At 37.1% G+C, this 22,397-nt stretch overlaps 1 protein-coding gene across 7 annotated transcripts in view; it reads left to right on the top strand.

Moving 5' to 3' along the window:
* PEAK1 (pseudopodium enriched atypical kinase 1) overlaps positions 1-22,397 on the top strand; it is a 296,325-nt gene that overhangs the window by 32,124 nt on the left and 241,804 nt on the right. For all 7 annotated transcript variants that reach the window (XM_029236367.1, XM_029236369.1, XM_029236366.1 and 4 more), the window contains exon 2: positions 18,957-19,020. The gene's annotated coding sequence lies outside the window, so the exon portion shown is untranslated. The remainder of the gene's footprint in view (positions 1-18,956; positions 19,021-22,397) is intronic.

The raw sequence follows: 22,397 nt of genomic DNA on the forward strand, positions 1-22,397 counted from the left end.
GATGGACCTAGAGATTATCATACTAAGTGAAGTATGTCAGACAGAGAAAGACAAATATCATATGATATCACTTATATGTGAAATCTAAAAAGTGATACAAATGAACTTATTTACAAAACAGAAACAGACTCACAGACTTAGAAAACAAACTTATAGTTACCAAAGAGGAAAGGTGGGGGGAGGAATAAATTAGGAGGTTAGGATTAACATACATGCACTATTATATAATCAACAAGGACCTAGTGTATAGCACAGTAAACTCTACTCAGTATGCTGTAATAACCTATATGGGAAAAGAATAGATATATGTATAACTAAATCACTTTGCTGTACACCTGAAACTAATACAACATTGTAAATCAACTATATTCCAACAGAAAATAAAAATTATATTAAAAAATGCTATGTCATTTATTCTGACTATTCAAACAAGATTGTTTCTTTCTGTAGGAATGTTAAGGACCAAATAACTAATTTTGGATGTTTATCTGGTTTTAGAGACAGTTTAAAAATTTTTTTAAATTAAACAAGTAATAGATGAATAATATCTCAGAAGAAATCAAATGATACTGCAATATATAGAAAAAGGAGCCAGATTCCTCCTGCATATCTCTCCCTTTCTTTATTTGCATCCCAGGGGTAATCACTGCAGTCAGCTTGATATCTTTCCAGATCTTTTATTCTGTGTGCGTGTGTATGTGTGTGTGCAGTTTTACTTTGTCTCTGTATTTTTAACATGTTGCATATATTGTTCTGCATTTTATCCTCTATGCCAATATAGAATATCTTTTCATGTCACTACGTATAGTTCTGAGTCATTCTTTAACTGCTACATAGTATTCCTTAGCATAGTTATTATCGTTTAAGTTTATTACATCTTTTGAAAAATTAAAAACGATGCTCTTGAAATAGACCCATTGTGCTCAAGCTTAGAGCTTTTAATCTGGAAATGGTGAAAACCATTTGGTTTCTTTAATTTTGTTCTCTAAGTAGGCAGAACACGTTAAGTTTTTTTATCAGAACTGTGGGAGGAAGCAAAAATTGGTTAATCCATAGTTGGATTACTTCAGCTTCTTTTTAAAATGCCTGGATTGTGTCATATTGTCCTAGGTATCTAGGTGTATGATTTAATGCAATTGAAACTGAGCTGCACTTGCATCACTGGGTTTCCACTTGGAGTTGGGGAGAACAAAAATGATTACGGTTTTTCTATAGTGAGACAGAATGGATAAAAGCAGCTTATATTTAAGCTATATAGATCTTCTTTGATGAATGTGACCAGAAAGAAAGCCCATCCATGAAGATAGGAGCCCTGTATTTTCCTGTTCAATGTTAGATCCCCTGCACCTCCCATTGTGCCTAGTGTGACAAAGACAGGAAGATGTATGAATGAGTGAATGAGTGCATAAATACCATATATATGAAGCATGTCAGTCTTTGAGCCATGAGTTGAAAATAACCCAGCAGTTAAGGCTGCAGAGATTGGCCTTGAATTGCATTGGTATTAACACATCTATCATGCTGAGCACCTAAGCTGTTTGATAAATTATCAGAAATTTGAGTTATTTTGCTCTCCTGCTATGCTTTACTTTCTTTTATAAGTACTGTTTCTCTTTTTTTCAGGTGGATTAGCATATCTAAGTTATTACCTAAGTTACATTTACTTAGGTAAACTTTGGCCAAACCATTCAAAATGAACAATCATGATGAGTAGTTTTTGGTGTGTCTCCCACCAGTGGTTCCTATTTTAATTATTTCCCTATTGAGGATGATTGCTGTTTTTAGTTCAGCTTAGAAAGAAGTACTTTTTGAGTGCCTGCCTTGTAACAGGGCTGATGGTAGATGCTGGGGTTCAAAAAAATGAATGAAGTACCTTCTTGGCCTTCCTGCATCTCAGTGCCCAGAGGGGAGTACAAAGTGCAATTGTAGGGATATATGCTGAACCAGAATTTTGTGATTTGGTGTCAGTTTGGCCATTCTGAGATTGAGACAGTCTGTAGGCCTGGAGTTTAAAGTATCTCTAACACTTCATCATGTTTTACATTCTGGCATTATTACTTAAGGAGAACCTACAGGTGAATGACCAGTTTTCGGTATGTGTGTGGTGTTCTCTTCTCCCTCTTTCAATTTCTTGTGTATGAACTGCTCTGTCAGAGAAAAGACTATAAGCCATGTCTGGCCTCAGCTTCCACCTGCTGTTGGGAAAGGAACTTGTCTCCCATTATCATTTCTTTGATGTTGTTTGTTATCCTTTTTCCTTTTATTAGTTTGAACACTGATATTAACATTGTCAAGATACAGCAGAATTTAGGATCCTCTGCTAGTGATTTCTTTTCCCTATTTTGGGAGGAGGTTCTAAAAAGAGAAAAACAATCCAAGCTTCTATGTCTTTGTCCTTTCCCTTTCTCCCTTCAGGTACTTGCAGATGGGCACTGTTAATCTCAGCCTGAGGTAGAAACAGTGCCATCCAACTATATTGCTTTTCATTTCAAGTTGGCAGCAGCAGTGCAGTAGTTTGGCCTGGTGTTCCAAGTTGTAGTTGAAAAGATTCCAGCATTCATGCCATTCAGAGTAATAGAGCCCCATTTCCTCACATCTTTTTTCCACCCTGAATTCAGGATGGTGCCAGCACCCTTTCCTCTTATATTTGGAGTTGACCTTTATAGGGACTCCAAATATAGGGTCCATATAGACCCATTTTTCTGTGACACTAGAATAGAAGCTCCATGAGTGTAGGACCTCTATATTCCAGCACTTAACATAGTGCCTGGACAGTATGTGAACAACCCTACCCAGAAGACTGAATGAATCTTTAATGCATAGATCTTTTCAGAGCAAGGGGTTGTGTTCCTATTCTTTATGTGAAGCTTTGTTGATTCCTTATAGTCCAGCAATAGCATGATGGGGCTGGACTGTCTCATAACCAGTATCATTTGCTGGGCTACTAAGAAAATTCCTGTTGCTCGGTTTACCCAGGGATAAGAGGAGAGGTTCTAAATGAAGTCTTCTTCTGGCCCTTGGGTTTGGGATCTGAGGTCCCTGTGACATTAAACTAAAATCCTTGTGCAAGATTTTAGAGACCAGCCTTTTGGGTGTATCCACAGAGGCAGAAGTTCTTATCTTTTCAGTTGTGGCATGGTGCAGAGAGTTTCTGGAATTTCCCAGGGTACCTGTCCACTAGGTTATGTCCCAGCAAAGCTGAGATGCAGTTTATTTTTGTGTTTAAGAGCTGAGGATCTGCAGCCAGACCTCCTTGTTGGAATCTTGGCACTGTCATTTTTCTTATGTGTGATCTTCAGCAAGTTACTTATTTTGCATCTCAGTTACCTCATCTGTAAAATGGGAATAAAATAATACCTAATATATAATGTCATTTGAGGATTAATATAGGCAAAGGGCTTAGAACATGCCTGGTATATAGTACCACTGTTCAATAAATATTAATATTTACTTAGTTGATGCAGAGAAAATTCATACCTATTTTAACTCATTTTCACTCTAATGTGCTTTCCTGAAAAGGGTGAGAAGGCAAAGAGGTGCAGGTGATGTTCTGAAAATCTCACACAGGAGGTGTGTGGAGGCGTGTGGAGGCTCATGGAGGTGTTTTGAGCATATGATGGCACATAGCATCAGCTTCTAATGCCCTCATCCATCAGCATGTGTAAGGTGGAAAACAATAGAGAACCTTTGATCTGGGGGGCTCTAATTATCCCCGTAGTAGGCCATGCTCAATTTGACAGTGTCATGATTTTTAATATTTGAAAGTTCCAGAATTGCTACTATGGGATGTAACCCTTTCTTTTTCTACCTCTCTCCTGCTTTTGCTTATACAGTTGAGTGAATACGATGCTCTGCTTCCCACACAGATACCCAAATAGCTCTGACTGCTGAAATATTAGGTATCTTACTGTCAGCACATAACTTGTGTTATTAAATTTTTACTGTTACCTGGGTTTGAATCCCAGCTCTGCTAAGCTTCAGGGTCTTTTTGTTTCTTTTGTTTGTTAAACAGGATAAAAGTATCCACGTCATAGGATTGTTGTGAGAGTTAATGATGAATACAAAACACTTAGCATAGTGTGCATACTGGCATGTAGTAAGTCTCAAATATTAGTTGCAGAGTTAATATATCTGTCAACATCATCACTGTGGTCATTGTTTTTCCATGTTTTAAATCAGCAGTGAAAGGCAAACTCGCACTAATCCTCATTTCTGCTTGGAATTGGGAAACTAAATGAAATGTAGCTACTCTCTGCTTGACATGTACTGTAACCTTTCTTTTGCAGTCAAGATTTTACTGCCTTCAAGGGTGTACATACAGGAATTGTGGAACACAGTAAACCCTGAGAGTCGGCTTTCCTGGTCCTGTATTCCAGCTTCTTTCTACCCAAATGTTGTAGCCCAGATTTCCATTACACACTCCCTTTGATGGCTTCTCCATTAAAATTGCAGCAATGTAATTTGTATTTTGTCCTTGAAGTGAGGCCAGAATTAGGAAGTACATGCAGTGCTTTTGGTAGGAAAGTTCTGTAATGGCCTATGAGATAATTACTTTGATAATAACACAAATTTTTTATGTATAACCACCAGTTTATTAAATACTTTTTACCACTTATCATCCTAGATTTGTTACATTTCTTTTCCTTTAATTTGAAAAACATCCCTGCATGATGGGTGGTATCATCTCCCATTTACAAATGAGAAAATGGAGGCTCAGAAAGGTTAAACAATTTGTCTAAGATTGCACAGCTGTTTAGAGAGACAGAGTTGATTCACTCCACAGATTTTTTTTTTTTCCTCCAAAATTAGAAAGTTGAATCCCAAAAGTTAGGGTCAAAATTTTTCCTAGAGAAACGTATACATGGTATGACTAAATAAAGAGAATAGGTAAAAGAAAGTAAATAGGTGGAAAGAAAGTGTGAAGAAGGTTAAGTTGATATTGTGGATCAACTATAAAAGGAAGCTGAAAATATCATTGAAGCGCTTCTGGAATTGAAACAATTCTTACAAGGCAGTTGTCCTGTATGATAGAGGATTTTTTTTCTTTGATAGTTGTCACATTTTAACTCAGAGATTCAGAATTAAAAGTTAAAAATATATCTAGAGCAGAGGGTGAAAATAATATTATCAGTGGAAAGGAAAATGTAGAAATAGAAATGTTATTTAATAGAAAAGTGATCTAGCTAAGGTGTATCGAGATAAAGATATATGGGCTAAGTGGGGGTTTAATGTAGATATGGTTCAGAGAATAATTACAAACATTCTTTGATTCAGGGAGAGAAGATTCAGATGAGCATTCTGGAGTTTGTTGCCATAGTGTTAAATTACATCTTTCTAGAAATGAGATTCCATTGTGAGGCCTTCTGTTTTTTATTTGGAATTTGTTTTAAGCAGGGGGCGAGGAGGTAAACGCCGAGTAACTACTGCAACTTTGAGGAGGTATTTGTAATACACTAAGGGTTCAGAAGTGCATTTCATTACCTGTATATTAGGCACATCATATCTGTCACTCTGAGGCTTTAGCTTTTACCTAAGAGGCCCACCTTCTTCATTTAACATTTTCATGTGTTTAAACCCCAGCAAGACGTTCAAATTATGCATCTTCAACTTACCTATATCCAGCTGCACATACTTAAGACGTACTAAATATACCCACTTGCTAACATTCACTTACAGGGGACAAATGGCCTGACCTCCCTTCCCCATCAACAAGCTCTTTTCTGGCTTCTGAGTTTGTCAGGGAGGTTCTCATCTATATGGCTGCCCAGACACAAAAATACTGAGGTCACTTTTGATTCATCAACTCCTCATCTTGGTATCTTGCCAAGTCTCGTGGTTCTTCCTTTGGAATGTATTGTTTGTCCTTTTCTGTTCATCACTACTAGTTGAATTTTTTCCTTTTCTCTCTATAGAGGAAAAGATAGTTGTTTCTTGTTTTTCAAGAATTCCCATAAGGCTCTCCAAGTAATTTTTGAAAGACATCTTTCTGGATAGTGCCTTTCTTTTTTTGCTTTAGTTATTTCACCTTAGTTTTGCGGCTAGAGTATGTCACTGAAGAGTTAGCTCCCTATCGGAACTGTAAGTTTCAGTTCTGCTAAAGGAGGAGACCATAGGCATTGGTGTTAGTCAGGGCTGGCATAAGAGGAGTTGAAAACATCAGCTGTTAACAGTAATAAAATCACTTTCCCTATGTGATTGTTTTGAATTTGAACAACAAATTCATCTGTTTTGCCTTAAACCAAAGGTAAGATATGTTTGAAGACAAATATGTGCAGCTTACTATGAGGGAATTTCTACCTTACAAAATTATTTTTGGAGCAAGCTAATTATGTTTACACCTGGGTTATCTGAGAGGATGGTAAAGTATATGATCATTTTATTTTAAAAGTGTTGATGTATTTTGTTTTCAAGAAGAATGAGTTTTATAATTTATTAATTTAAGGGGGCAGTGTTTTTGTAGGAAAGATTACCAGGAATCTTTGGGCCTTAATGGCAATAATTGGGCCTTAATGGCAATTTTCTTGTTGGGAATACTAAAAAGGAGATAATTTTTGTTGGAGGCTTGGTATATGTTGAGAACACAGCAACAGTCAGAAGGACATTAGGAATGTGTACTAATATATGTCTGCAGTTTATTCAGAGTCAACAAGTTGACTATGTCTTGTTCAGATAGATTGTTTAAAGATTGTTGGTAAAAGACTCCTTCCCCATCACTGATTTCCAGTGTATTTATGTTGTGCAACAAACTATACATGACTTTTCAGTTGAGGTATTACATTAATGAGGCACTGAGTTTGCAGTTCAGTAGGAATCTAGACAGAGTGGTGTAGTGGGAAAGTTGTCTGACATGATGGATGACTAGCTGTAGGACATGAAGGAAGCCATACTTCTCTCTTGGCTTCGATTTCCACTCTGTAGTATAAGAATTAAACTGAGGACCTTTCCAGCTCTGAGTCTCTGATTTTTGTGGTGCCACTCAAGTCACTTTTGAAGTGTTTTCTTGGAGAGGAGGTGTTTGTTCCATAGCCTTTTATGGTCTCTCAAAGCCAGCCTAAATGTTCTGGAGTTTTGGAAATTTTTTTTCTCTGTTTGAAGTTACATGACCTAAACAGATACTGAACTTTGACCATAGTATTAGCTTTGTGCTACCAACAGCATTTTAGCAAGAGCAGGATTATTCCCAAACTAGAAATCTATTATAATTCAAATGTTGACGTAGAAGGGCTTCAAACACTTTGTTTTACATAGAGCCATTCTTACGAATATCTGGGATGCTCATTCTAATAATAACTGCATTATGTATAATGAGGTATAGTTAAAAGCATGGACACTGGAGCTGTACTTCCTGGCCCACATCTGGCTCTGCCCCACATCTGGCTCTGCCCCTTGCTCATTTTGTGACTTTGAGCAAGTTTTAGTGACAGTACCTACCTAATAGGTTTGCTGAGGAATGAATATATGCCTGGCCTATGGTTCTATATATACTTAGGTGCTACTGTGTATTAATTATTCTTACATTCCAGGGTTCAGGCGCTCCTACGATATCTCCTTTAATCATCATAATAATCCTATGAAAGTAGTACCATCATTATCCTCATAAAGAGACAGAGGCTCAGAGAGGTTAAATAACTTGCATCACATAGGAAATAGATGCTAGAGTCATGAAATTAGTAGGTCTTTCTGACTCATTCCAAAACCCAGGCTCCTTCCTTATTTATATATACTGCTCTAAGCCCAGTCTTTTGGAAATTCTAAATGCTGTTAATTACTCGCTGGGCTTTGACTTAAGGAGGCAATTGGTGAGACCAAAGGCCCAGATAGCATCTGAATGCCTCTTTTATCACCAGGAAAAAGTGATGTGTCTTTCAGGCCTCAGGGTTTTCTGTGAATTGTTTTCCTACAATGTTTTTTTTTTTTTTTCCATCTCCTCTGCAGACTGAGGCAGTATCAGCACCCAGTCCCATATAGGCTTTGTTTGACAATGGTCTTGGGGAGTATCTGGGCTGGATTAGAAAAGACTCCTTTGCTAGGTCTATCCTTAACTGAGGAGAGTGAAAATTGTAACATACAAAAATAATTGCAGTGAAGGTAATAACCTGACCATCCATATAACTCTCGCTTTATTCACCAGATTTTTTTTTTTTTTTTTTTTGCGGTACGCGGGTTTCTCACTGTTGTGGCCTCTCCCGTTGAGGAGCACAGGCTCCTGACGCGCAGGCTCAACGGCCATGGCTCACGGGCCCAGCTTCTCTGCGGCGTGTGGGATCTTCCCGGACCGGGGCACGAACCCGTGTCCCCTGCATCGGCAGGCGGACTCTCAACCACTGTGCCACCAGGGAAGCCCGTCACCAGATATTTTTTGAATATCTAGGTATCTGACATTTTAATCTGGGGTTTAGATCTTGGATTTTTCATTTGAAAACTTAAAAACGGCTTTACAGTGAAACAGCCTCATTGAAAATTTAACACCGATTATTCTGTATTTACAAAACTTTAAACTGCATTTGTTTTAACTACCTATAGCCAGTTTTGTTTTTTGTCCCTTGAAAATCCTTTAACAGAAATAATGGCACACAAATAGGCTTCTGTCATTACTGAACCTCCTATGACAATACCATACTTAATGCTGAGTAATAGTAATTAGGATGGTGCTGGGTGTAGACATTTTGCATTTTGAGTCTGAGAAGATTTTAGCTTCATCTGAGTTGCTGAGTCTTTGTTCAGTATTTCAGAACAGTATCTTATACATGGGTTCCTAGTAATATAAATATTAAAGAGTGAATTGCATTTAAGAAATTCTGTAAGTACTCTGTCACTTTCATTTCATAGACAAGTGAACAGTGGAGATAATGGTGAGATAATTTTATCCAGTTTATTTTGAAAAAGTTCTGGTATAGGTGATTTTTTTCTGTAAAGGGCTAGAGAGTAAATATTTTAGGTTTTGTAGGCCATATAATCTCTGTCACAACTCATGTTGTCTCTACTCAACTCTGCCTTTGTAGAGCACAAGTAGCCATAGCAAAACATAACCATATGGGTGTGACTATGTTTCAATAAAACTTTATTTATGTAGACCTATTTTAATACTCTTGAATGGATCTGGTGGAGGGTCCAGTGAAGACACTTATTTGATGAAAACAGTTGTTTGAGCTTCTGGCAAAGTTGCCTGCCAACTTATAAAGGAGTCACAATAGTGTTTATATAAAAACAAAAGCAGTGTTTTGAAATATCATGGCTACTAAGGACCAATCTCACAGGAATTCTCTTTCCAAAATGGCATAATTTTGCTCTCAGTGAATGCTTATAAAAGAGTCTTGCATAATGTATTATTAATTTGGAAGCTATTACTTGGTCAGCTACATGTGCAGGTTTTTAGTTTTATTTGTACATTTAAAAATGGTAAGTGGAAAATTCAATACCATTCAAGAGAGGAGAGCTACTCAATACTTAAGTAGATATTTGCCAAACACATTTTGAGTTGAGTTTCTATTTTTAACTGACATACTGACTTAAGTTTGCCAAAACCTGATTGCATTTGGAAGGAAAATGGCATTGTTGCTATTTCCTCTGCACGAGAACATCTGAAACAGGCAGCTGGCAGCAGGGAAAAGTGAAGGAGAGGGCAAAAATATAATACTTTGTGAGCTTGTTTTGTGTGTGTGTGTGGGGGGGGATGTTTGGTACTAAATTTCACATCTAGTTAGGTTGTATTTTCTTTCACTCTGATCTTTAGAGTACCTAGTTTATTTTCTACATTCTATATCCCCCTCAGGTAAATAAAGGAAATTCCATCTTATTACAATTAGAATGAGTTCAGTAACATATCTTTATTTTTGAGGTACGGTAATAAATCATTTTGTTAGATTTTAACCTTCTGATTCAAGTTGACTAATATTCTTATTTGTGATCTGTATCTTAAAAAGTTTAATTTTAAGTATGTTCCCTTCAGTGAGTAGTAATTCTGTTTTAGAACAAGAGTAATGGACTTAAGGTGTGCCAAATGGCTTAGAAAACATTTTAAAATAGTAACTTTACAAGTACTACATTTTAGACCTTAATGTGTAGACAGAATAGGTTAAATAGATTAACCAAAGTCATTCTGAAAAGCAAAGTAACACCCATATGAGTATTTTATCTTAGATTACATTTTGTGCTTTTATTAGAACCATTGATTTGGTAAAAGCTCTCAAGGTAGTATTATTATAGAAACTATTTTGAATATGGGGTTGCAACAGACTTGGGGTTTGTCAACAATTTCAGGCTATAGCTGGGTGTAGTTTTGGATGGTGTTTTGTTTGAAGCTGCTATTTGTTTGTTTTACAGTAGTGGCATTGGGGTGTCATGGAGCCCTAGTCTGAATCCCTAGTAGGAAAGTTTTTTGTTTTTTTTTTTTAAACATCTTTATTGGAGTATAATTGTTTTACAATGGTGTGTTAGTTTCTGCTTTATAACAAAGTGAATCAGTTATACATATACATATGTCCCCATATCTCTTCCCTCTTGCATCTCCCTCCCTCCCACCCTCTCTATCCCACCCCTCTAGGTGGTCACAAAGCACGGAGCTGATCTCCCTGTGCTATGCGGCTGCTTCCCGCTAGCTATCTGTTTTACATTTGGTAGTGTATATATGTCCATGCAACTCTCTCACTTTGTCCCAGCTTACCATTCCCCCTCCCCATATCCTCAAGTCCATTCTCTCTACGTCTGCATCTTTATTCTCGTCTTGCCCCTAGGTTCTTCATGACCATTTTTTTTTTTTTTTAGATTCCATATATATGTGTTAGCATATGGTATTTGTTTTTCTCTTTTTGACTTACTTCACTCTGTATGACAGACTCTGGGTCCATCCACTACAAATAACTCAGTTTCATTCCATTTTATGGCTGAGTAATATTCCATTGTATATATGTACTACATCTTCTTTATCCATTCCTCTGTTGATGGACACTTAGGTTGCTTCCATGTCCTGGCTATTGTAAGTAGAGCTGCAATGAACATTTTGGTACCCTAGTAGGAAAGTTTTGAACAGGGCTCTGAGGAGTGTGGTTGTCAGATTTTGATGTATCCTTTAACAATTATCCTACCTAAAAAGATCAAGGGAACATGGAATTGGATGTTGCAAGTTTTAACTCTGATGTTTTTTCTGAAGGCAGATATTTCCTATTGCAGTGTGGATACCATTCTCTATTTAAAATAATGACATAAACTGGTTTGATATTTCACCTTTTTGATCATTCAGAAGCTGTTGTATGAATACATTTTCCAAGTAGATACAGAGAACTTTTTTTTTTTTTTTTCCGTACGCGGGCCTCTCACTGCTGTGGCCTCTCCTGTTGTGGAGCAAAGGCTCTGGACGCACAGGCTCAGTGGCCATGGCTCACGGGCCTAGCCGCTCCATGGCATGTGGGACTGGGGCACGAACCTGTGTCCCCTGCATTGGCAGGTGGACTCTCAACCACTGCACCACCAGGGAAGCCCCAGAGAACATTTTAAGTGAAGTTTTTTTTTAGCAAGATTATGAATATTCATAAAAGTTCCTTTTTTGGTCAGATTGACCCATCAAGCCTTATAATGGAAAAACTTCCATTTGTATTTAATTTCAGTTGGATTCTCTTTTAAGAAGCTAATAACCACATTCTAAATGTGCTTAAACCTGTCGAGTTAATAGGAAATATACTGAGGATTCTTAGACAGCAAACCAAAATACAAAAAGAAGGGGAAGAAACCTTAGACGTACATCATGATGGAGTAGATTGAATACTGTTATGTAGAAAGAACACAGCACTGGGAACTAATGATTATTTTAGTACCTATAATGTCCAAAACTAATTCACTAGTTTGGGAATTGAAATACCCTCTGAGAAGTTTGGTAGAGATGTGCATAAAGGAGGGAGGCTATTTCAGACTTGGTGTGGGTTAGGGGAGGAATGTGTTTCAGGGTCCAACAGGAGGACTGTCAAGAAATTATTTCTAAGAGAGAGCAGGAGCTCAATGTAGCCATGCCAGCAGGGGAAAAGAGTGTTCTATGAAGAAAAGTGGAATGAGCTAAGGCATGGAGGTATGAGAAGACGTTGAACACTGGGCATCTGTATTCATTCAGTAGATATGGTGATAAATGAGGAAGTGGAAAGTGGTGTGGTGAAGGATGAGGTTGAAAAGGATTGTTGGGTTTTAAATACTAAGGACCTTATTTACCAGGCTATAGCATCAGAACTTTGCCTTGACTGTGGCAGGGAGTCCCTGAAGGAAACTTAGATTCATATCCTCTTTGATTTATTAGCTGTGTTTATTTTTTATTTTTTGTGGTATGTGGGCCTCTCACTGTTGTGGCCTCTTCCATTGCGGAGCACAGGCTCCGGATGCGCAGGCTCAACGGCCATGGCTTATGGGCCCAGTCGCTCTGCGGCATGTGGGATCTTCCCGGACCGGGGCACGAACCCGTGTCCCCTGCATCGGCAGGCGGACTCTCCACCACTGCGCCACCAGGGAAGCCCTTAGCTGTGTTTATTACTGCTCTTGCCCCACTAATGTGTTAAAACAACAACAACAAAGGAGGATGGAGTCTAGTTTGAAAGCTCTGTGATTTTTTTTTTGTTATTATTACATTAAGTTTTAAAAAATTTTTATTATATCCAATGGCAGAGAAAATATGAGTTATCTTAAAGCTCTGAGATTAGGAGTTTAAAGCTCTTGGCTCTGATTCTGATTACTAATTTTGGCAGAGCATCTAGTCTCTTTTAGTCTCACATCCAGGTCGGATAAAATTAGGTTCTTGGACCCTTGTTTCTGCCCTGGTCCTGTTTATGAAGATGGGGGTGGGGAGAAGGCAGGCAAGCAAGCTAATTTCCATCAATAATGGTTAAATGAGTACTTCTGAAATTATTTTTTCTAGGGTATTTTGGCAGAAAATGCCAGGACAGTAGGACATTGTAATTGAGAAGGATGATTTCCTGGTGGTTGAATTTCAGGCGCTCTGTAACCTGGGTAGAAAATGAAGACCTTAAGACCTCACAAGTGAACTCTTAAAGTTCCCTTTCTTCTATCAGACAAATTAAGAAAATAATAATTTGCATCTACCTTATTCCCAGGATGAACTGAACTTGTAATAGAAAGGTGAAAGTTGTTGGTAATGTCAGGTTCAGCTCTTCTTTACTATTCCATCAGCCATTGTCTTATTCTGAATGGACCAGTTATCATCTCATGTTGAGTTGGTCTACTTGCTTCCATTATCTCCCAGCTGCAGTCCCAGATTGTTTTGTCATGTTATTAATCTTCTTTTTTAAAAAATTGTTGTTGGAGTATAGTTGATTTACAATGTTGTGTTAGTTTCAGGTATACAGCAAAGTTACATATCTACATATATCCACTCTTTTTAAAATTCTTTCCCCATATAGGCCATTACAGAGTATTGAGTAGAGTTCCTTGTGCTATACAGTAGGTCTTTATTAGTTATCTATTTTATATGTAGTAGTGTGTGTATTGTCATTCCCAGTCTCCCAATTTATCCCCCCCTTACCCTAATCTTCTTAAAACACGATTTTCATTATGTTATTCCCTTAATTTAAAAATCCATACTACCATTTTAAAAATTATTTATTTATTTATTGGTCTTTTTGAGTTCCTTAGAATCTCTGTATTATTCTCTGTGAATGGGGAGAGGAAAGCTTGGGATGTGCTGGGGAATTGAGTCTGACCTAATAAAACAAATCGTATTATTAATTTGTATTGTCTAAATAAAACTTTTTTTCCCTTGGCAAACATCCTTCAATCTAAAGTTAACTAAGGCATAAGTCCCTCATAGAAGGTCGTGTGACTGGAGGTAGATAGTCTTAGGTTGGTGAACATGGTGTTTCAGGGTTTCCAGAAACACACCTATCCATTTGCTGTTTGTAATAGTAGGGGAATGCCTGTCTTTGAGGGACAAACAATTGTTACTTAATAATTGATTTTCTCTTATCTTTTTGATATTTGAACTATGTAAAGCACCTTGAATTCTATCTGGTATAGTATATAGTTACTCAGTAGTGGTAGCTACTGTTACTATTACTTAACCTATTCATTGTATACAGTTGCTGTTTAAATTCATATGGTTGTGCTAATAGCCAAGATAATTTACATGGTTGTTTCAAATTAGGATTAGTGAGACTTTAAAAGCATTTATTAACATTAAAATCATTATAGTATTGTTTTCTCTTCTCTTGTTTCTAATTTAATAACTACCAAAAAGAAAATTCAGGCTGGTTTTCCTCGATTTGTTCTAAATACTACATGATGCTTTTTGAGATTTTGTTACCTTCTAGAATTTTTCATTAGCAGCTATGTATGTTGATCAGCCTTGTTTTACCAAAGATTGATAATTAATGGGACAATGTGAAATTAAGCTTCTCCTGTAGAAAATGTTGCTATTATTCTTCCTTGCATCATGATTTTTATAATACTTAAATTTTATAACTCTCTGAAACTCCCTATAGGATGACTGAAAGATGATTTTCCTACCAGAAAGTGGCCTAAAATGATCGGTATATCACCACTTATAAGTTCAAAATTCTTATTAAAGCTCCGTATTCATCCTTCTTTCAGCTATACATCTTCTACCTTATGGATTTTTTAAAGATTCTGTCACTACCTTAGTAGTGTTTGAGTAGCTTGACTTTAACGTGCTGTGTATTTTACTGATGACTTTCAAAAAATTATCATGCATTTTTTTAAAAAAATATTTATTTATTTATTTTTGGCTGTATTGGGTGTTTGTTGCTGTGCGCGGGCTTTCTCTAGTTGTGTTAAGCGGGGGCTACTCTTCGTTGTGGTGCGCAGCCTTCTCACTGTGGTGGTTTCTCTTGTTGCGGAGCACGGGCTCTAGGCACGTGGGCTTCAGTAGTTGTGGCACGCAGACTCAATAGTTTTGGCTTGCAGGCTCCAGAGCGCAGGCTCAGTAGTTGTGGCGCACAGGCTTAGTTGATCCATGGCATGTGGGATCTTCCCGGACCAGGGCTCGAACCCGTGTCCCCTGCATTGGCAGGCAGATTCTTAACCACTGCGCCACCAGGGAAGTCCTGTCATGCATTATTGAACATTTAATTATTAAATTAGAAAGATGATAACTTAAAATCTGATTTTACATACTCAGTAAATTCCTGTGATTAGAAAATTCTCTCATGGTGTTCTATTTATAATTAATATACCAAGTAAAACTAATTAGAAGTATCTGAAACCCCTGGCAAAATCTGTAATTAGACATGTGATTCATAATTAACTGACTCTTCTTATTCTTGCCTTTTCCTCTCCATTTGAATTAATTACTTGTGTTCTTCCTTATAGTCTTCCTATAGTCACTACAACACAGACACCAGCCAATCAAGATGGCCATAGCACTGGATTCAGGGTCTTGAAGGACCCCTGCATTCTTTATACTGCATCAGGCTTTGCTGCTTTTGTTGTTGAGTTGGCGTGGTGGTGGTGGTGATGGTGGGGTGGGAAGACTGGGCCATCAGCAGGTACCTTAGAGCTGGTGAAGTTTGGGGCAGTGACTGTTTGCCAGACCATATTACGGAAGTATTTCAGCACAACCCTTAATGCTGTACTGGTATGTACCAGCTGACTATTAGCTCTGCCAAGAGGTGTTCAGTTCTCTGACTGTAGAGTCAGAGTTACTACCCAGTTTGAGAAGTACTTAATGAAAGTGTATAGACAGTACATAGGGGAAGGTTTGCATGAGCCTTTTGGGGGAAAACTAGTAAAGACTTCTATGGTGACTAGAAATTTGCCATAGTCAGATTTGAGGAGGAGGTTCTAACCAAGCTGAGGGGAAAATAGCATTTGCAGAGGCGAAGGAGTGTGAAAGAGCATGGTGGATTCAGACATGAACAAATAGGAGAGATGGAAGATGAAGATGTCTTTCTCTGACCTTTGATTTTTTAAGCTGAATAAATATATATTAAGACCACATTTGTATCTTTGAAATTGCTCCATTTTTGGTAAAGAACTGCAAGACTGTTTGATATTCAGTTTCTTTAACTGTATCTAATTATTTTAGGTGTAGGGAAAGAAGGGAGAAGAGGAATTTGTTACAGTTCAGGGCTATACTAAAGATTGATAGAGCAAGAGTGCAATGAAAAAACTTCTCTGCTGATTCACTGAGAGGCTTCTAATGAGCAAACACAAATTCAAACAGATTGAGGATGGTAGTTTTTTTTTTTAATGACATAAAACTGTTGCCCATGAGGCTTTTTGGCTGACATCATGAAACTAATTTTGCTTAATAACTGTGGAGGCCTACAAATTCAAACGTGTGGAAAAGGAAGTAAATTACTGGCCTGTCAGATTCCTGTTGCCTATCATCTTTTATCTGAATAGCAGCTTTTGTTTCCAGACTGTCATGAGCAAGTATGTGGACCCCTTCAACGTTGTATTTGTATATGCTTGAATAATTCAATTCAGAGCCATCTAAATATAGCAAATCTACAACAGTGAAAACGCTTTATCTTCTTACATTTGTGTAACTTAGGGAGCATATCTATGGATATCTCTTCTCATTTCTGAGAGCTCTTGAGATATGTCAAGGATTTGTAGGGGTGTAAGTTTTGCTTTTATTGTCAGAGTTGATGACTCATACCTTTGAAATATAATGAACTCATATGGACAGCAGAATAAACATTTTCTCTGTGACTGTTCAACTCAATGAATGATTTGAAAGCACCCACTATGTGCTAGGAATTGTGTGGAATACAAAGGTGAACTACTGGCATTTTTCTGGGTATCAAATTATGTGATTTTTTTTCTCTCAAGCTATATTTAGTAAAAATGACTGTCTTGATGGTGTATGTGTGTAGCATAACAACAAAGGCTACAATAAAGGCTTGAGTTACTGGTAAACAGATTATTTGCTTCAAGGAGCGTTTTGAAAATAATGGTTTAAGTTCTTTTATGGCTTCATTTTTTACAGCATTTTCAATTAATGTTACTTATTTTCTTTCTACTTCCCATTACTCTGAATAATTAGAAATGAGGAGTATTTTCTGTGAAATATATATTAAATCCAATATTAATTCAACAAGTATTTAGATAGCATCTACTAGGCCCTAGGTATGGAGTGAGCTGAATAGCAAAGTTTGCTATCCATAGAATAAAATTACTCAGTAGAAAGGAAGCTAAAATAATAAAAACGTGAAAACTTTCAGCTCTTTTGGTATGCTTAATGTTATGAAAATAACAGTCAGTCTTAAATGCACAGAATTTACATTTGGTTTTGCAGGTATGTTGTATTTTTGTTGTTGTTCACAGAGGCTATCGGAAAACTTAAGAAGGTGTAGACTGTCTACTTTTTGAATACTGATTACCTTAACCAGCATATTACATCTGTGTTTTTCTTTTTACTTATTTCATATTGTGGGTAGCTCAGTTACTTTAGAAATTAAGGACATTCTGTATGCTATCACTTGGCTAGAGCCAGATCTAGGGAAACAAAAAGATGGTGAGAATCCTTGCTGTAACAAATTGCCCTTTTGTAACTTTGTTCATTCCATTTCTACTTCCTGGAATGCCCCCTTTTCTTATCAAAGTCTTTCCCAAAACCTTACCTAAACATTTCCCTTGACATTTTACTCTTTGAAATTTCTATAACATTTTGTTTGTTGCACCTTTTGGGATATTTATTTTTTACTTTTTTTGTATGTACCTGAACTATGTTTTCTTTTGAATTATAAGCTTCTTGATGGTGTCATGAATGTTGAATTGGGCCATGAACTTTTAGTTTATTTCCAGTTCTTTACAGTCATAAATGTGCTATGATATAAATCTTTGGATTTTTTATTATTTAGAACAGAGTTCTGAGAGAGAAGTTACTAGGTCAAAGGGTTTGAACTTTTTAAAGCTCTTGTGTATTGCAAAATTGCTTTCCAGAAAGACTTTACCTATTTACACTACCACAATAGGGGTATGTGCAAAGATGCCCATTATATTGTATCATTATATTACTATAATTATGTTATTATATTACATTATAATTTGTAGCTATCAGTATAGCTGTAGATTATGGTATAGTAACAATCCCCAAAATCTCAGTGGTTTAATACAACGATGTTTACTTTTTGCTCCTGCTACATGGCTAACACATATCAGCAGGGGGTCTTCTCTCTCTCTTTGGAGTCATTTAGTGAACCATCCTGATCAGAGCTCCATCTGGTTACTTCTTTCCATAATCACTGCAGCAGTGGGTAGGTCTTCCAGTTGTGTACTGGTTCCTAAAGCTTATGCCTAATAATATATCATGTCTATGTACATTTTAGTGGCTAAAGCAAGTCATGTAGCCAAAACTAAGTTGAAACAGGGCAGTGAAGTACAGTTCTACTGTGAGTCTAGGAAGGAGGAGGACTGGAACAGCACTAATAACTAACATCTTATTTAAAAAACAACTCAAATTTTATTGATGAAAGATGATATCTCAATTTGATTTCCTTTGCCAATGTAGGTGAAATTTTCATAACTTATTAGCCATTTGTTTTATTTAATCTTCCCTTTTACTTGTTTTATAAACACATGCTGTTGGTTTACTTTTATATTTCCATATTTTTGAATTCTGTCATTTTTGTGAGGATAGGAGGTCATGGTGGTGGTATTATGGGGAGTGCAGACTTTTAGAAAATGCCTTCTGTTTTGAAAACTTGAACAGGTGAACAAAAATTATTTTTCTTGAATTGATCCCCCTCACCCTTGTTAATATAGTATATGTTTTGATAAGTTTTATATTTCAAGATTTGTCAAAATGTTTAAATAATTATAGACAATAGAAAGTCTAGCAGAATTAAGACCCTTGACATTTTACAAGCTTCTAAAGAACAACTTGAGCACAAAATTTTAGGGGGTAAACGATCAAGTTAGGGTTCTTCTCTTGAAAAAATGAAGTTCCCTACTCAGATTTAGTCATATTGACCATGTCTTTTTCCTTTTTTTCAATTCAGGTATCTGCCTAAACTGGAAGTTATGCTGTAGAGATTTCTTTGTGGATTTGTCTGAAAACCTAAGGTGAGATATTTTATAAATGCATTTGCCTTTTAAGATATATTTTATAATGAGAAATAATTGTTTCTGAAAAATTTAAGGCATTAAAAATTTAATGTCTTTTCCTCTGAGAGTTTTAATAGGAGGCAAATACTATTTATTATAAAGCTACATATATAGCATGCTTACTTTTACTTTGTAGGACATTTGATTGAAACAAATGAAGCTGGTTCTAGCAATTAAAATAGTTTTGAGTGAATTTTTCCTTTGTTTTTTATACTCAAAGTTTGAAGTTCACACTGCTGTTCCCTGACACGCACTTGAGAAAGATATTGGCATTATAATCTGATATTCTTGAAGGCAAACCTTCAATTAGTTAACTATTTTAATAGTTCAGTTATTAAGAGTTTTCTACCACTCTGTTCTCTTGGAGTTGATTATTTTCTCTAGTTCCCTCTGTTTGGGGGGGTGCTTATAAAATAAGGATATATCCTTTAGTATGTTAGTGTTTGGTTTCTGTAGATAGCATTCCACTCTAAAGATTGTATCATAGCTCTTTCCCTTTTCTTACATGTCTTGGCTCAAATCTTCTTCATCTTTTAATTTTTTAAATGTAACATTATAAGTCCATCATCTGGTCTTTCCACCTTGAGTCCAGCTGCTCTCTAAGCCATTCTTGTCACACTTACGTGGGTGCTTTTTCTAAAAGATAAATGTCATCACGTTAGTCCATGACTCAGAATCCTTCAGTACCTTTACAGTGTTCAAAGGATATTTTAGACTCCTGCAGAGCAGTATAATCTGCTTTATATCCATTTTTCCATCTCACTAGTGCTCTAGGAATGTTAGGAACTAACATTTTAAGAAAACAGCTTTACTGAGAAATAATTTACATACCATGAAATTCATCCATTTATTTAAATTTGATGTAATTTATTGTATTTACAGCATTATGCAACTATCACCACAGTCTAATTCTAGAATATTTTCATCACTTCAAAGAGACATCAGAACTCATTAGCAGTCACTATCCATTCTTCTCTCTACTCAGTCCCTGGCAGCTACTAATCTACTTTCTCTCTATAGAGCTGCCTATTCTGGACATTTCATATAAATGGAATTGTACAGTATGTGGTCTTTTGTGACTTATTTCTTCCATTTAGCATAAAGTTTTCAAGGTTCATCCATGGTTCATCATGAACCAGTACTTCATTCCTTTTTATGGCTAAATAATATTATATTTTATGTGTCAGGAGTTTAGCTGAGCTTGTGAGAGAGAAGTGGGTTGGGGGGCAGGGGTAAGTGCTGAGCTTCCAGGTATCAAGGTAGCTGATTAAAAACAACATTCCAAAATGAAAGTAACATTCTAGTCTTTATTCACTTACTGAGATAGTATAAGCAAGAGGCTAAACCTGAGAAAGTGCAGGCCCTCTCACTCAGGTGAATCAGTACGGGGGTGGGGGGGTTGTCTCACTGCTGAGGGAGCCCCAAACAAAAGGTTCCTGCAGTTTTATGGACCCAGGGCTGGTTGGAGGGTGAGATGGAAGGACTTGGAGTGGAAAAGTACTGAGTCAGAGTAGAGAAAAAGTGTCTTTAATGTTTCCTTCCTAATGAGAAGATCTCAGAAGAGGCACCTGAAGAAAGGCCTCAGCTGCAGGCCACATATAAAGAAACTTCTGGAAGAAGGTACCTGGGCTAGGGATACAGCTGTGCTAAAGAGCATGGTCAGTCAGGGATGCCTGGGTCCTTGACTGCAACTCTCTTCAGAGACTGCAGTGCACTGACTGTGCGCCAAGTCTAGTCAGGGGAGGGCAGATTTCCTATGTGAAGCCTGCCAGGGCCTTTGTAGTCATTTATGGTCAGGTTGGAAAAGTCACACGTCGATTTGTTGGTAAGGAGCTGGACTCCGCAATATGCATGTACAATATTTTGCTTATCTGTTCATCAGTTGGTGGACATTTAGGTTGTTTCTACATTTGGGTTATTATGAATATTTTGCTATGAACATTTGTGTATAAGTTTTTGTGTGTACATGTTTTCATTTCTCTTGGGTACATACCTAAGAGTGGAATTGCTGGGTCATTTGGTAAATCCATGTTTAACATTTTGAGGAGCTGCCAAACAGTTTTCCAAAGAGACTGTATCATTTTTCATTCCCACCAGTGATGTATGAGGATTTGTTTCTCCATATCGTCACCGACATTTGTTATTATCCTCTTCCTTTTTTTCTTTTTTTAAATTACATCCATTCTAATGGATGTAAAGTGGTCTCATTGTGCTTTTTTCTGTTTTTGCGGTACACGGGCCTCTCACTGTTGTGGCCTCTCCCGTTGCGGAGCACAGGCTCCGGACGCACAGGCTCAGCGGCCATGGCTCATGGGCCCAGCCGCTCCGCCGCATGTGGGATCTTCCCGGACTGGGGCACGAACCCGTGTCCCCTGCATCGGCAGGTGGACTCTCAACCACTGCGCCACCAGGGAAGCCCTCATTGTGCTTTTGATTTGTGTTTCCCTAGTGGCTAATGATGTTGAATACCTTTTCATGCCCTTAATGGCCATTTGTATATCTTACTTTGAGAAATGTCTATTCAAATCCTTTGCCCATTTAAAAATTAGGTTATCCTTTTATTGTAAGAGTTCTTTATATATTCTGGATACAAGTCACTTATGAAATATATGATTTGCAAATATTTTCTCCCATTCTGTGAGTTGTCTTTTCACTTTCTCAATATTGTTCTTTAAAGCACGAAAGTTTTTAATTTTATCTATGTTTCTTTTGTTGCTTATGATTTTGGTGTTTTATCTAAGAAACCATTGCCTAATCCAACGTGATGGAGATTTATTCATATTTTCTTCTAAATGTAAGTTTTATTGTTTTAGCTCTTAAATTTAGGTCTATGATTCATTTTGAGTTAATTTTTATGTATGGAGTGAAGTAGAGGCTCAGCTTCATTCTTTTGCATTCAGATATCTAGTTGTCCTAGGCCATTGGATTATCTTGGCACCCTTAAAGAATATCAGTTGACCATAAATGTAAGGATTTATTTCTGGACTTTTAATTTGATTCCATTGATTTATACATCTTTCCTTGTGCTAGTATCACATTGTCTGATTACTGTAGTTTTGTAGGAAGTTTTGAAATCACGAAGTGTGAATTCTCCAAGTTTGTTCTTATTCAAGGTTGTTTTGACTCTTCTGGTGCTTGCATTTTCTTTCTTTTCTTTTTTTTAATATTTATTTATTTATTTTATGGCTGTGTCAGGTCTTAGTTGTGGCATGCAGGCTCTTCATTGCAGTGCACATGTGGGCTTCTCTCTAGTTGTGGTGCACAGTCTCCAGAGTGCATGGGCTCTGTAGTTGTGGCGTGCAGGCTTGGTTGCCCCACGGCATGTGGGATCTTAG

This window comes from Monodon monoceros, unplaced genomic scaffold (assembly GCF_005190385.1).
Source record: "Monodon monoceros isolate NGI ecotype Baffin Bay Population unplaced genomic scaffold, NGI_Narwhal_1 Super_Scaffold_21, whole genome shotgun sequence".
Taxonomy (NCBI): domain Eukaryota; kingdom Metazoa; phylum Chordata; class Mammalia; order Artiodactyla; family Monodontidae; genus Monodon; species Monodon monoceros.